Genomic DNA, 14,022 nt, shown 5'->3' with positions numbered 1-14,022 from the left:
AATGTTCACACTTCAAGGTTTTCCCACAAGAAATATGAGTTTATTCTTATTCTGTGTAATAATTTTGAATAAAGTACTATTTACATCTGAATGTAACCCTTGTTCGATACAGACAGCCTTTATATAAGTATGTGCTTAGCTAACGCGTGCATTTACTCACAAGTAAGTTCTGCCAAGTTCAATGGGGCTTACTCCCAAGAAAACATGCATTGCGCTGCAGAGGGCCAGCGCTACAAGATGCTGTATTAGGATGATGCTTGTGGTGTCTGCTCAAATAAAAACAAAAGGATTTATATTTCAACTAGCTGGCCCTGCACGCATTGCTGTGCGTTAGTCTGTGAAATGGAGGGTAATAGCCCCCCTTCAGATCCCCCTGAGCCTCAGAGCCCCCGAGTCAAGGCGAGATACTGTGGAGAGGGCAGGTTTCATCCCTGTGTCTCCCCCCACACTGTTCTGACACATTACGTATCCCTGCCCTCTATTCACCCCCCCCTGCATCCCCCCCCCGGCAGGCCCCTATCTCCACTTGGCCTAGTCTGGAAAGCAGCCTAGTCTGCAAAGCCGAGGCGAGATACTGTGGAGAGGGCAGGTTTCATCCCTGTGTCTCCCCCCCCCCCCGTTCTGACCCATTACGTATCCCTGCTCCCTATTCGCCCCCCCCCCGCATCCCCTCCAGGCAGGCCCCTACCTCCACTTGGCAATGTTGGTTATTTGGTGGGGGCCTAGGGGTCTGATAATGGCCGCCTTGGTGGTTTCAGTTGCTTGGTTGATGATGTCATTTGGTTTGTGGGTGTGGCTTAGATTTCACAGGAAGGGAGGGGTGGAGGATGGTATTACGCCACTTGAGGGCGCTGTTTGACTTGGTGGAAAACCAGGTCTATACCGGCCCAGGTGTGTGATTTGAGGGATTTTTGTCCCCAACAACACTCGGGGAGTGGTCTGGATCGGTGTGTCAAAATTTCAGGACGATCGGTCAAGCGGTTACGGAGAAAAGTAGAAAACGCAGTTTCACGATTTTTACATATTTATATATATATAGAAAATTCATCAGGAACTTGACTTTGTCAACTTTGACTTTGAGAACATGACAATACAGTGGTACCTCGGTTTATGGGCGCAATTGATTCTGGGGAGCCGGTGGGGAGCCGGTCGCCCCCCGAGCAGTCCGTAAACGGAGTGCCTCTTCTGCAAGGTATGCAAAGCACCGATACATCGCTTCTGCGCTTGCGCGCGCTGCGCAGATCGCTTCTACACATCTGCGCGCCGTGGAACCCGGATGTAAGCACTTTCGGGTCCGCGGAATTCAGAAACCTATCGATAGCAAACCGCAGTGATCGTAAACCAAGGTGCCACTGTATAATAAATAAATGACCATTTCTAAACTATGTTATATAAAAACCTCCAATAAAAGCTTTAAAAGTATGTTATAGATATATTACAAAATCAGTACAATCAGAGCAGCAGTAAAAATACAGAACTTCAATAAAACTTTGTAATATGCTACTACTACTACTACTACAACAACAGCAACAACAACAGCAGCAGCAGCAGCAACAACAGCAACAACAGCAACAACAGGAGCAGCAACATCCCAGGGTCCAGCTTATAGATCAGGTAAAGGCTAGGAGGGAATTTGCCTCTTCAAAAGGTGTCTGAAGCATGTAATTCATGGTGGTTCCAAAGAGCCTTCCAGAGGACGGGACAGAAGCAGAAAATATTTCAGGGGAAGCATTATTTTTTTGCTCTGGTCACCTTCTCTCAGTGTCCCAGGGTTGTTGTGAGAATAAAATGGGGGGTGGGGGGCTAGAACCATATACAGGCAATGGCTATTTTACACTGGTTCAATGCACGCATGATCGTGCAAGTGCACATTGCTGCAACCTAGAAGTGGCCAGAAAAGGGGACAGAACAATGTTTGCTTACACGTGCTCTGCCAACATGTGCGGGGGCCAGGAATGCAACTGCCACGCAAATCAGGGGTTGCTGCACATGCAGGTCCCACTGTCTGAAGACAATGAAAATTGTTCATTAGCCGAGCGTTCGCATAACAATATGATGGTTTCCATTTATTCCTATGGGGAAATTTCTAATGCATTCCCAGCCACAGAATCTTGACCCCCAAAAGCCAAAACGAAAAACAGGAAAACTGCTCTGATTTGTTGGATCATTTCCCCTCCTTTCCTCAGCCAACCAACAGAAGGCAAACAAGGAAGTAAAAAAAAATGCTCTCTGTTCGGAATCTGTGGTGTGTGTGTATAGCGAGGTTTAGGTGTTAATTCCTCATGTTCGGATAAGTGAATTTTCGCATAGCAAATGTTCATAAAGCAGGACCTGCATGTACACAACCTTGAACTCAGAGGAAAAAATTGGTATAAATGAATTAAAATAAATTATAACTATGGCTACCTCCTCCTCCTGCAATTATGCCTGAGACTCTATGAAACATTTAAAAATGCTGCTGTTGTTGTTTATGTGGCTTGTCTCCCTCCACAACAAACATCTTTCCTGAACTGAAGCAACCCCCCCCCCAAAAAAATACAAATGTGACTACCATTACTCAAGCAAGGTGGAAGGGATTAACAACAAGTTAAATGACAGGGAACCACACACAAAGCTTTTTTTTTTTTTGCGGTCCTGCCTCCTGGCTCAGTCTACTGACTTCAGTGAATGTCTGAAAGGATCGGCAGATCCAGCAACTGTTTTATTTCTTTAAAACTAAGATCTATCATTGTAGGCACCACACAGTTTCCAGCTGTGTATGATACCAGCTGGCAGTTGCTTGGAAAGTGAGGTTGGCTTCCTCTACCCTCCCAAATATTTTCTGGCTAACTCACCACCTGGAGGAAGGGCACACCCAGTTCCTTATGTATCCCTAAGGCACAAATACATCATCTACGCCCAAATTTGCTATCAAAAGCAACCTGTGTGCGTTGATGTGTTAGCGGTAGAGGGGGGAATAGGAGACAATGCACATATACAGAGTCAGATTCTACACACACACCCACACACCCCTAGTAGTTCACTGATGAACAATGGTGGGTGAAACAATCAAAGGAGACTGTTAAGGTGCTCTGGCTGCAGAAGGCAGCAGATCAAGCCACCTTAGAAACTCAAGATACATACCGTAAGCTAGGTGTCAAATGGCTCCTTAAACCAAGTTTACAGTGGCCAAAATAGAATGTCAAGTTGTCTTATTTTTCAAATGATGTACTGACTGTTATTATCAGTTAAACATCTGTGCATGCACACGAAAGCTCATACCAATGCCAAACTTAGATGGTCTCTAAGGCGCTACTGGAAGGAATTTTTTATATTTTGTTTCGACTACGGCAGACCAACACGGCTACCTACCTGTAACCTTGAGCTAGGTTAAGAACTTTGAGAACTTAAAAGAAGAAAAGTCATTTTATCCAGGGATAGTCCACATACATATCGGCCAATTCCTACCTTTTTTTTCCTTAATAGTGACACGGGCCATTCATAACATTGAGAATATTCTTCACAACTGTGAGCAGGGCAGTGGGGTGGGGTAAGTGAAGACAGGCTACAACAATTAACTATAATGTTATTCACTGCTCCTGCTGAGGCTGAACAGAAAAAAAGCATGTTGGTTCATCCTGATTGTGCAAATAAAATATAACTGATAGAATTCTACAGAATGTGGTATTAGTGTGTGAAAACAGTCAAGATCCAATAATCCACAGGTATGCACCTCCAGATGGAAATGTCAGGCGCCATCCCGGCACCTAGACATCTTCACTTGGTCGCAAGTGGCCAATAGTCAGGCACAAATTGCGCCTGGCGCCTGGCTAATTTCAAACACTGTCTTTAAGCAATTTGGTGAAAGGAGAAGTACAAAGAATGACAAGCTCCACTGGAAGTTCTCAAAAGACAGCAAAGTGGACAACTGTCTTGTAAGACATTTAGTTGCCCACAGCAGGGGACTGGAGAAAAACAGCACCTCAACACACACACTAATTAAAATGGGTAAAAATCAAATCCACCTGGCCAAGTTCTACTGAAATGAGCAGGGGCTGTGCCATGCCAGCATCACTGTGTTCTTTACATTTCTAGCATTATCCTTATGGGACTTCTGCTGGGGAAAACACTAGTCTGCATCCTTAATGGGACTTGCAATCCACTGCCTAGAATGATAGTGCAAGTTCTGTTGAAGATGCTTTAACTACAAGGTCTTGGGGCAGGTTGGTTGGGCACTTGATCCACTCTGATTCATTGAGGAATTATGATTTTTGCAACCCTTTCTTTGGGATAGCCAAATGGCCTCAAAAACTGGATAAAAAACTGGGATTGTGTTTATCCGTGGGGTCCTCTTCAATGAAAGCAGCTGTTCTTGGAGACCAAAATTCTACACACAACAGATACGATATCAGAACGGCACATCAGAAAGTGTGGAAGGCAAAGAGCTTTGGGACGATGTGGAGGGGGGAGCAAGCCGCTTGTTGGATCAATGTCTTAGCTGGCACTTAGTCATGTGTCTATGCACCTCCCATGTATCTGCTGTTGCGCCCTGTAACCTTTTGCCTGCCTATGTACCACTCTGATTTGGCATTAAAGCCTTTGGCAGAAACATGCTTGGGATTTTTTATTTCTTTGTGTTGCAGTGAGGGTCATGTCAAAAGGGGCTGGTGAGGATGCCATTCAAGCTGTGCCAAAGCTGAGCCGAACTACAACAACTTCACTAAATTCTGACAGGACCCTGATCGATCGGGATTATCGTCTAGGCAGCCCCAGTATATGTGTGGTTGCTCTAAAGATCATTCGGAAGCTCTGCCTGGTGCAGGATACAGAAGCATGCAGAGAGACAAGAGCACATCCGCCCCTTTCTGAAGCAGTCACATGGTGGGTCCCAGTTGACTTCTAGCCCTGGGTAGCACCCGAAACACCTGTCTCCAGCTCACTTGGAGAGTAAGACCTTGGCCACATTTCTGTGACTTTCTCACGGATGAACGATGGGAAGTGGCACCAAGAATGAGACTGTCTCCTTCCCCCCATGTGAGGAAATACAGTGGTGCCTCTACTTACGAATGTTTCTACTTATGAATGGAGCTCCGTCCGCCATCTTGGATGTGGTTTAGATAGGATTTTTTTCTACTTACGAATTTTTAGATAGGGTTGCTTCAACTTACGAATTTTTTCTCCCAATGCATTCCTATGGGATTCGACTTACAATTTTTTTCGACTTACAAATGTGCGTTCGGAACGCATTAAATTCGTAAGTAGAGGTACCACTGTATCAAAATGGGGGACAGGGTTTCACTCTCACACACCAACATGTAATGTGAATGTTTGAGGCACTGCTTGGTAGATGGTTGCAGGGGTTGTATTATTGGCAACCATGTGAAAGTTGATACACCAGCCTCCCCTGAACCTGGCCTGGCACTCTGCAGATGTTTGGACTACAGCTGCACTGCTATGTTGGCTGTGGCTGATAGGAGCTGTAGTGCAACACATCTGCACGGCACCAGGTTGACCAGCTGGATCTGGCCAAAGGGGGGGGCTCTAGTCCAGCATCCTGGTCTCACAGTGGCCAACCAGATGACCTAACGGGGGAAGCCCACCAGCAGGACCCAGGTGCAGCAACAGCACTGACAAGTGGAACACCTTTAGCAGCCTTAGTGAAACTGCAGACTAGACTCTCCAAAGTCTGGAGCATCAGAGATGTCTGTCGACAGTCTCTTTGTCAAACACACCCTCCACAAACACACAGTGGGCCATACAATGCTTACTCCGCCCTAAACTAACCAAAATCCCATATTCACAAGCAGTTGAGCTGAACAAAGATCTATCTCCCTTTTGAGGTTTAAGTGTCTGGACACAAAAGCGATTAGCATAAAAGCTTTAATGAATCTAAAATAAAAACAGAAACACACAGAGATTAAATCCCAAAAGTGCAGCAAAGGCTGGGGCAATTTGCAAACCCTGCCCCCTAAGTGACACTAATCAGGGCTGTCTGGGCGCTGCTGCTCAGGCCTGGTCTTTTTGTCTAGACTTGTAATCCATGAAGGAGAAAAGGGGAAATAAAGAGCTCAGAGATCAGCTTGGGCCTTTTCATCAGTACTGTAAGGGGGGGGGGGAACAATTCATGGCCAGAAAAACGAAACAAAACAGCATCGGTATGTAGCTCACTGATGCCTGTGTTGCATGTCAATTACTGTATTATATATAAACACACATATACGCCTCAATTGGACTATGTAGCAGACACCATTTCATCATATCCATTTCAGATGGGCAGAAAAGAATAATCCTGACAGGATTAGAAGAAGATACCAAATCATTTTAATTTTACACAATACTTAATCAGCTGCAAGAAAGAGTCAACTGTTATGGCTGCAACCCATTTAAAACTTATTAATTTTAATTTATTTATTTATTAGATTTGCATACACCCTTCATCCAAAGATCACAGTCCGGTTCACAACAGAAAAATTCAAAATGAGAACACAAAAGACATAGTAAAACAAAAACAAATCTATAACTCTCCCCCCCCCCAAATACATTTTAAAGGCCATGGAATGCTGATAGAGAAACGTTTTTGCCTGGTGCCTAAAGATATGTAATGAAGGTGCCAGGTAAGCCTCTCTTGGGAAAGCATTCCACAAAAAGGGAGCCAGCGCAGAAAAAGCGACCTCTTGTGGAGGTGGCACACAAAGAATGGCCTCAGATGATCATCACAGGGTCCAGGTTGTTTCATATGGGGAGAGGTGGTCCTTGAGGTACTGCAGTCCTGAGCCAATTAAGGCTGTACAGTGGTACCTCTGGTTACAAACTTAATTTGTTCTGGAGGTCCGTTCTTAAGCTGAAACCGTTCATATCCTGAGGCGCACTTTTGCTAATGGGGCCTCCCATTGCACACGTGCCAGAGGCGTGTGATTTCCATTCCCATCCTGGGGCAAAGTTCGCAACCAGAAGCAGCTACTTACTTCTGGGTTAGCAGAGTTTGTAACCTCAAGCATTTGTAACCCGAAGCACCCGTAACCAGAGGTACCACTGTGTAGGTCAAAACCAGCACTTTGAATCGGGCTTGAAAACTAATTGACAGCCAGTGCTGTAGGGCCAAGATCAGTGCAATATGCTCAAACCATCTTGCCCCAGTGAGCGACCTGACCACTTAATTCTGCACCATCTTCAGAAGCAGCCCTACATATAACATGTTGCAGAAATCTAATCTAGAGGTTACCAGAGCACAGGCAATGTAAGTTAAGTTATCCATGCCAGATAGGGGTGCAGCTCGGCCACCAACCAAAGCCAATGGAACCCAGTCTGTGCCACTGAGGCCACCTGAACCACAAGTTACTGCAAAGGATCTAGAAGTACTCCCAAAGTTATGTATCTGCTCCTTCAGAGGTGTTAGAACAGGCATCCCCAAACTGCGGCCCTCCAGATGTTTTGGCCTACAACTCCCATGATCCCTAGCTAACAGGACCAGTGGTCAGGGATGATGGGAATTGTAGTCCAAAACATCTGGAAGGCCGAAGTTTGAGGATGCCTGTGTTAGAAACTCAGATATATAAGCTAGGTGCGAAATGGCTCCTTAAAACCGAGGTTGCAGTCACCAAAACCTGCTTACCTGCTTAAGAAAGCTGGAGGGGCCAGTCAGATGGAGAAGTCAGTCACCAACCTAGCATCCAGAGATCTCCACGTGGCCGCAAAAAGCGCATGGCAAATTTTGAACCTTGAGTGCCTTTCACATGTGTCGGACCACAACTCCCATCAACCATGGTCAGCATGGCTGCATTATGATGCTGGGGCAATGAGAGTTGTACTCCAAAACATCTGCCAGGGCTGATGGGAATTACAAAGCTGACAAAGGCCATAAATTGTTAAATCTAAAATATAGTACACCAATAGCAGAAGCCAGATAACAGATGATAACAAAAATGCAGATCTAAAAAACGCTCTCCCCCCCCCCCGAAGAAGAAGAAGAAGAAGAAGAAGAAGAAGAAGAAGAAGAAGAAGAAGAAGAAGAAGAAATTATGGAAACTCTGTAAATAAATATGTCTTCAGCTCACACCAGAAAGACTGTAAGGCATTCCACAACTGGGGCACCAACACCAAAAACATCACCCACCACAACTCATTTGGCAGGGCACTTGGAAAAAGACCTCTGAATGTGATCTTAGGGCCCAGGTAGACACGTGGGATAGACACAATCTGTAGTTTTAAAAAAGTTTGGTTGTGAGCTGCTTTGAGCATGTAATCTGGCCTCTTGAGCCCAATCCAGCGTGCTGGTTTTCACGTATAGGGACAGGGCTTGGTACCTCAGGGCCTTCTTCTCTCATTTGTACCTGTTCATACCTTGAGGCAACCTTTCTCAACTTGGTTCAATCCAAATGTCTCAGACTATAACTCCCATCAGGCCAGCATCTGCAGGATGGTGTTGAGGGTGATGGGCGTTGTAGCGGAAAAGCATCTGAAGGGCACCAGGTTGGGGAAGCCTGCCCCAGGGTCATCTGTAGACGCCCTTTGCCATGCGCCTAGGGAACCAGTTCTACAAGCGCCTCATAATATAACAAATATCGCCTGTCAAACTCATTTTAATTTCCAGAATAAATTCTGTTGTGGCTAAAGCAAGAAACAATATTGCCGGCCAAGGCTGCAACCGACCAAATGCGCTGTGGTCCTTACAGACTTGTTATCATCTCCAGGTCTTCCATTTTAGTAACTGCTATATATTGCTGTACTCTTTTAAAAAGTGACAAAGGGGAGAGCAGGTTTAATTAGTAATCAACTACAGGATTATTTGATCAATCGGTGGCGGAGGGGGGATTAGTGAGGTAAACTTTTAGTTGTTGGGAATGCAAATTAAAGGGGGGGCACATTTTGGCACTAGTGTGCCCAATGCAATAGGGAGATTAGAAGGTGAGCTATCCTTCTATCACCAAACAGAAGCTCTTCTTTCAATTTTGTAAGCTACTTTAATAATCTTAAAATAGCACCTATACTGAGGCATTGTTTTTTAATTGCAAACGACTAAAAGGCAAATGAATTGTCAACTAAAAGCTATTTTAAGAGAGTGATAATCCTAATAATTCATTGAAGCAAACTTACACATAACATTTTATTGATATATAACATTTTGTTTGTTTGTAACCTCACCTTTCCTCCAGGAAAACATAAAAGGCTCTCCCCATCTCCATTTCCCCCCTCCTCAACCCAACTTCCGCTCTGAGGTAGTTTAGGCCAAGAGACAGTGATTGAACTAGACGTTTTTTAGCTGTGTGGGATTTGAACTTGGGTCCCTCCCCTAGTGTTCACCTGGAGGGGCACAATCCTACTGCACTTTTAGGCACAGGCAGTGATAATTTCACACGGAGGTTCTGTTCCCGGCTGCCACACACATTGGCAAAGTGTATATAAGTGACCCCACCCCGTTACATCCCATTCTGCCCCGCCCCCATTCTGCCCTCTTTTGGGCTCAAAAAGATCTGTGTGTCAGCAATCACGCATCAACTTGTTGTTTAGTCGTTTAGTCGTGTCCGACTCTTCGTGACCCCATGGACCATAGCACGCCAGGCACTCCTGTGTTCCACTGCCTCCCGCAGTTTGGTCAAACTCATGTTCGTAGCTTCGAGAACACTGTCCAACCATCTCGTCCTCTGTCGTCCCCTTCCCTTAGTGCCCTCCATCTTTCCCAACATCAAGGTCTTTTCCAAGGATTCTTCTCTTCTCATAAGGTGGCCAAAGTATTGGAGCCTCAGCTTCACGATCTGTCCTTCCAGTGAGCACTCAGGGCTGATTTCCTTAAGAATGGAAAGATTTGATCTTCTTGCAGTCCATGGGACTCTCAAGAGTCTCCTCCAGCACCATAATTCAAAAGCATCAATTCTTCGGCGATCAGCCTTCTTGATGGTCCAGCTCTCACTTCCATACATCACTACTGGGAAAACCATAGCTTTAACTAATACGGACCTTTGTAGGCAAGGTGATGTCTCTGCTTTTTAAGATGCTGTCTAGGTTTGTCATTGCTTTTCTCCCAAGAAGCAGGCGTCTTTTAATTTCGTGACTGCTGTCACCATCTGCAGTGATCAAGGAGTCCAAGAAAGTAAAATCTCTCACTGCCTCCATTTCTTCCCCTTCTATTTGCCAGGTGGTGATGGGACCAGTGGCCATGATCTTGGTTTTTTTGATGTTGAGCTTCAGACCATATTTTGCGCTCTCCTCTTTCACCCTCATTAAAAGGTTCTTTAATTCCTCCTCACTTTCTGTCATCAAGGTTGTGTCATCTGCATATCTGAGGTTGGGAATGTGCCCAATGCAACTTCATGGATCACTGCCTTGCCGTGGTGAAGGGGCTTAAATAACTTAGAGAAGTTATGTTTTGACCAAACGTGATCCACCTGGAGAAGGAATTGGCAAGCCACTCCAGTATCCCTGCCAAGAAAACTCTATGGACAAAGACAACAGGCACGCATCAACTGGATGTGTCTAAAATGGTTGCCTCCTGTACTTGACGACAATGGAGTGTGCCTCCAAGGGTGAAGTCAGAAGCACCAACGTGACCTCCCTAGGGTGCAAGCCTCAGCAGTGTGTCTGGAGGTCTTGGGCTGCCCAGACGACAAGACACCCCCGCCCCTCGACCTCGCTGATGTGATCCAAAGGGAAGCAGAGCAAGACGTTTGGCACCAGCTTGGCTGCAGGAGTTGCCTGGAGGAGACATAACAGGCACCATCCAACCATCTTAGGGACTCCATTCCAGTTTTGTGTAGGATTTACTCCTTAGCCTTTTCTTCACCCAAAGACACCCCTCAGGTCATGGAGGTTTAGGATCAAATTTTTCCTTCTCCTAGATGGGCTACCTTCCCAGGTTGACCAGCCCCATCTGCCCCCTCTACAGCTTGTGCAGAAACTGCCTCCTCACCCATTGGACCCACTAACAGTGAAACCCTATGTATGTTTATTTAGAATTTCAACAAGCCTTTCAAATGGAGGTCTTAATCTCAATTGGTACCTGCATTGGATTTTTATTGATTTTATGTATGTGTGGTTCTTTAAAACTATTTTATTATAAATTTGTAAACTGTTTTCATCTATGCAATTATTTTAAGTTTTAATATATGTAGCAGATATAATACTGTGTTATAAATTGGTCCAGGATGCCTCATAGTAGTGATGTATGAATTAAATAAGTAGCAATAATAATAATATAATTTATTTAGAATTAAGTCCCACTAAATTCAATGAGGTTTACAGTACTTCCTAGTAAGTGTGTTTTGGACTGCAGTCGAAGTCAGTCACATTAAATCCGACTTAAATTTCAGGAGTTAGCATACAGATTTTCAGATGCTCTTTTCAGTAATCCCAGCCAGAAAGACAAGGTTTCATTTTAAGCTTTATTGGTTAATGGAGAACACAAGAGCATTTGCCACCTTCCACACACAGCAATTTTTCTTACTTATTTATGGGATTTTTAGCCCACCCTACCCCAAACCTCAGGGCGTTAGATCGGTGCAGTATTCCAGCGTGTAATGTAACTGCAAGTCTGAGCTGTGCTCTACAAAATCCCTGGCTGAGCACATGGAGTGAGAGAAGCCATTCAGGCTGAAGACTGTTTACTAGCAGTCCACTACAAAGCAACAGCGATGAAAACCAGTCCAGAGTACACAGCAGGGCACAATCTCCTGAGAGCACTGCACAAGATGCTTCTGAGCTGCTTTTTCGCAGACAGAAGGATGCATGCAACAAGGCGCTACTCTATCTATACAATCCCAATTCCATTTCCCAGTTCTATTCTCAAAATCATGTGTATGAATTTGAATCCCCATCCCACCTATAGCCACGATTGAGAAAATGGTGAAAGACTTGCCCAGTGGCTACGCAGCTTCAATGAGGGCTCTCATGTTCCTCGTGCTCACTTGTGGTCCCCTGAGTGACGTTGGCCCACTCTCTCTCAGCTTACTAGCCCACCCCAAAGGGCTGTTGTTGCAGAAATAAGAGGGCAGGGCCCTCACAGGTGTGGCGCCAAGATGCTTGGAGGAAAGGTGAAACACAAATAAATCCCAGCTCCAAGACATGTTTCTTTGAAGTGTGAGCAGCTGAGTTCAAGGGGACACACTTGTTGCTAAGCACACACAGGACCACAGGCTCTGGGGCTAAGAGCAGCCAATGGGGAGATGGGGTTAAAAGGAAACTAATCCTTATTATCTGCCCAGAGCTAGAATCCTGAACACTTGATTCACAAGCTCATTCGAACTGGCAGGGCTTCCTTCCAAGACGCGGCATTCAGGATCACCTTTAGGGTAAGCAAAAAAGCTGCTTGCCCAAAGATGGCTTTTGGTACTCTGCACTGGCTGGCTGGTCACACTCCCAGTAACAGCACCATTCCAGCAGGCACTGGGCATCCTCCATTCACTCCCATCAGGCTGACAAGCCAATCCCTAGCTAAAGCAGCCAAGGCAATGCAAAAACATTTGGCAGGTTTTTTAAAAAAAGATGTCCCAGAAGCCTCGGTTTTGTTGGGAATTAAAACAAACAATGCTATGGTGTTGTGCTTGAACTAAGCCTATACTGTACACCCAAGTTCATATAAAAGGGAAGAGGTTTTACTTAGTAGCCATTTTGTCTTCCAACTTGGATGTTACACCTCCCCTGAAACCACTGATGTAAACACCCTATTCAAAAGGCTGATTTTTGAACACTGGGGGAATGGGAAAATATTTTAAGTGGGTGTCTAAAAAAATACTGTAAATCAAACACTTCAGTAGCAGCATCAATTTAAGACACAGTCAGGATGCTGACGGAGAGAACTTCTAACTCATGGCATTCTGTAAACAAAACAATGGCAGCGAGGAGACTGGAGTCAGCAGACCCCCTCCTTTGCCTAGATTTTTAAAGGCTACTGTTCCCCAAAGCCTTGTGTGCAATTCACCATCTCAAATGCAATCCCTTCACACAACCTGTATTGCTTCCACTGACAATTCAATCTGCCCCATATATTTTACACCATGTAGATCTCGATTTCAGATCAGCACTACACATACCAAAAACGTCATTTTTAAACCACAAGAGCAAATGCATTAAAGGTTTCAAAGGACATTGTATACACAGGGAAAGTAAAAGGCCTTTATACTGTGTTTTTCAAGCACTGAAAGACACTTCATTTTCAATAATTTTATTTTTGCAAAAAAAAAAGTCGGTTCAGCTGCAAAAGGCTTCAAATGGAAGGCAAAGCTCAGGTGCCTCCCACTTCGCAAGCCAGCGTAGTGACTAAATCCTCAATGGCAGACAGCGAGTCAGTCCCTGGCTTTAGGAGTGTACCCAAGAAACAACGTATTGCAGTCTTTTTTTGAATGAACATCTTCTCCAGCTCTGTTGCTCAAAGGGGAGGTTTGATTCTGACGGAAAACCCGGAGCAGTGCCGAGGAAACGGCGCCCTACGCTGCAAAAAAGGGGGGTTGCGGCGGCGGCGGCAGCTGTAAACAAGCGAGGGGCTGCTGCTGCTGCTATTGCTGCTCAGCAAGAGGCAAGTCACCCCATTCTGGTGTTTGCAGCAAGGAGGGGAGGGAGAAAGAGATGCATGTCAACATGCGGCAGAGGCGCCCCCGCCTCCTCCTCCGACAAACGCGCCTGGGGGGGGGGGTTGCTGGGCGGAGGAGAAGAGGGCGAGCCCAGCCAGCCGCCAGGCGAGGCGATGCCCCTTCACGGAACGACCTGCTGCTTTGCACACGACGGGGCGAGGCGTGGGGGGGGGAAGATAAGAGAAGGCATGTCTCTCGCCTCCTGCCCCGGGCTGTGTTGGACGCGACTGTGGATTGGGAAGCAGCCCCGTGCAAAGCTGCGCCTGGCGAGCTTTGTGTTGGGTCGCCAGCAAGCTAGCTAGGAAGCATGCACGCAGACATGCACCGTGGCTTGCGCGCACAGCCCGACCCCTTCTCCATACGAGCGTGTCTGGCTCTGTCTGCCCGGGTCTGTCTCGCTCTCCCTCCGCAGAGACAAGTAAACACATTTTCCATTTCCCCTCCCCCACCCTGCAGACACACAGGCACACACACACGCCCCGCC

At 45.9% G+C, this 14,022-nt stretch overlaps 1 protein-coding gene across 1 annotated transcript in view; it reads right to left on the bottom strand.

The window, feature by feature from the left end:
• Nucleotides 1–14,022, bottom strand: part of RFX7 (regulatory factor X7) — a 47,627-nt gene that overhangs the window by 32,974 nt on the left and 631 nt on the right. The window lies entirely within an intron of this gene.

This window comes from Zootoca vivipara, chromosome 13 (assembly GCF_965207765.1).
Source record: "Zootoca vivipara chromosome 13, rZooViv2.hap1.1, whole genome shotgun sequence".
NCBI classification, from domain to species: Eukaryota; Metazoa; Chordata; class Lepidosauria; order Squamata; family Lacertidae; genus Zootoca; species Zootoca vivipara.
Note: the sequence above shows the minus strand (reverse complement) of the source record. Positions and strands in the feature narration are given on the sequence as shown.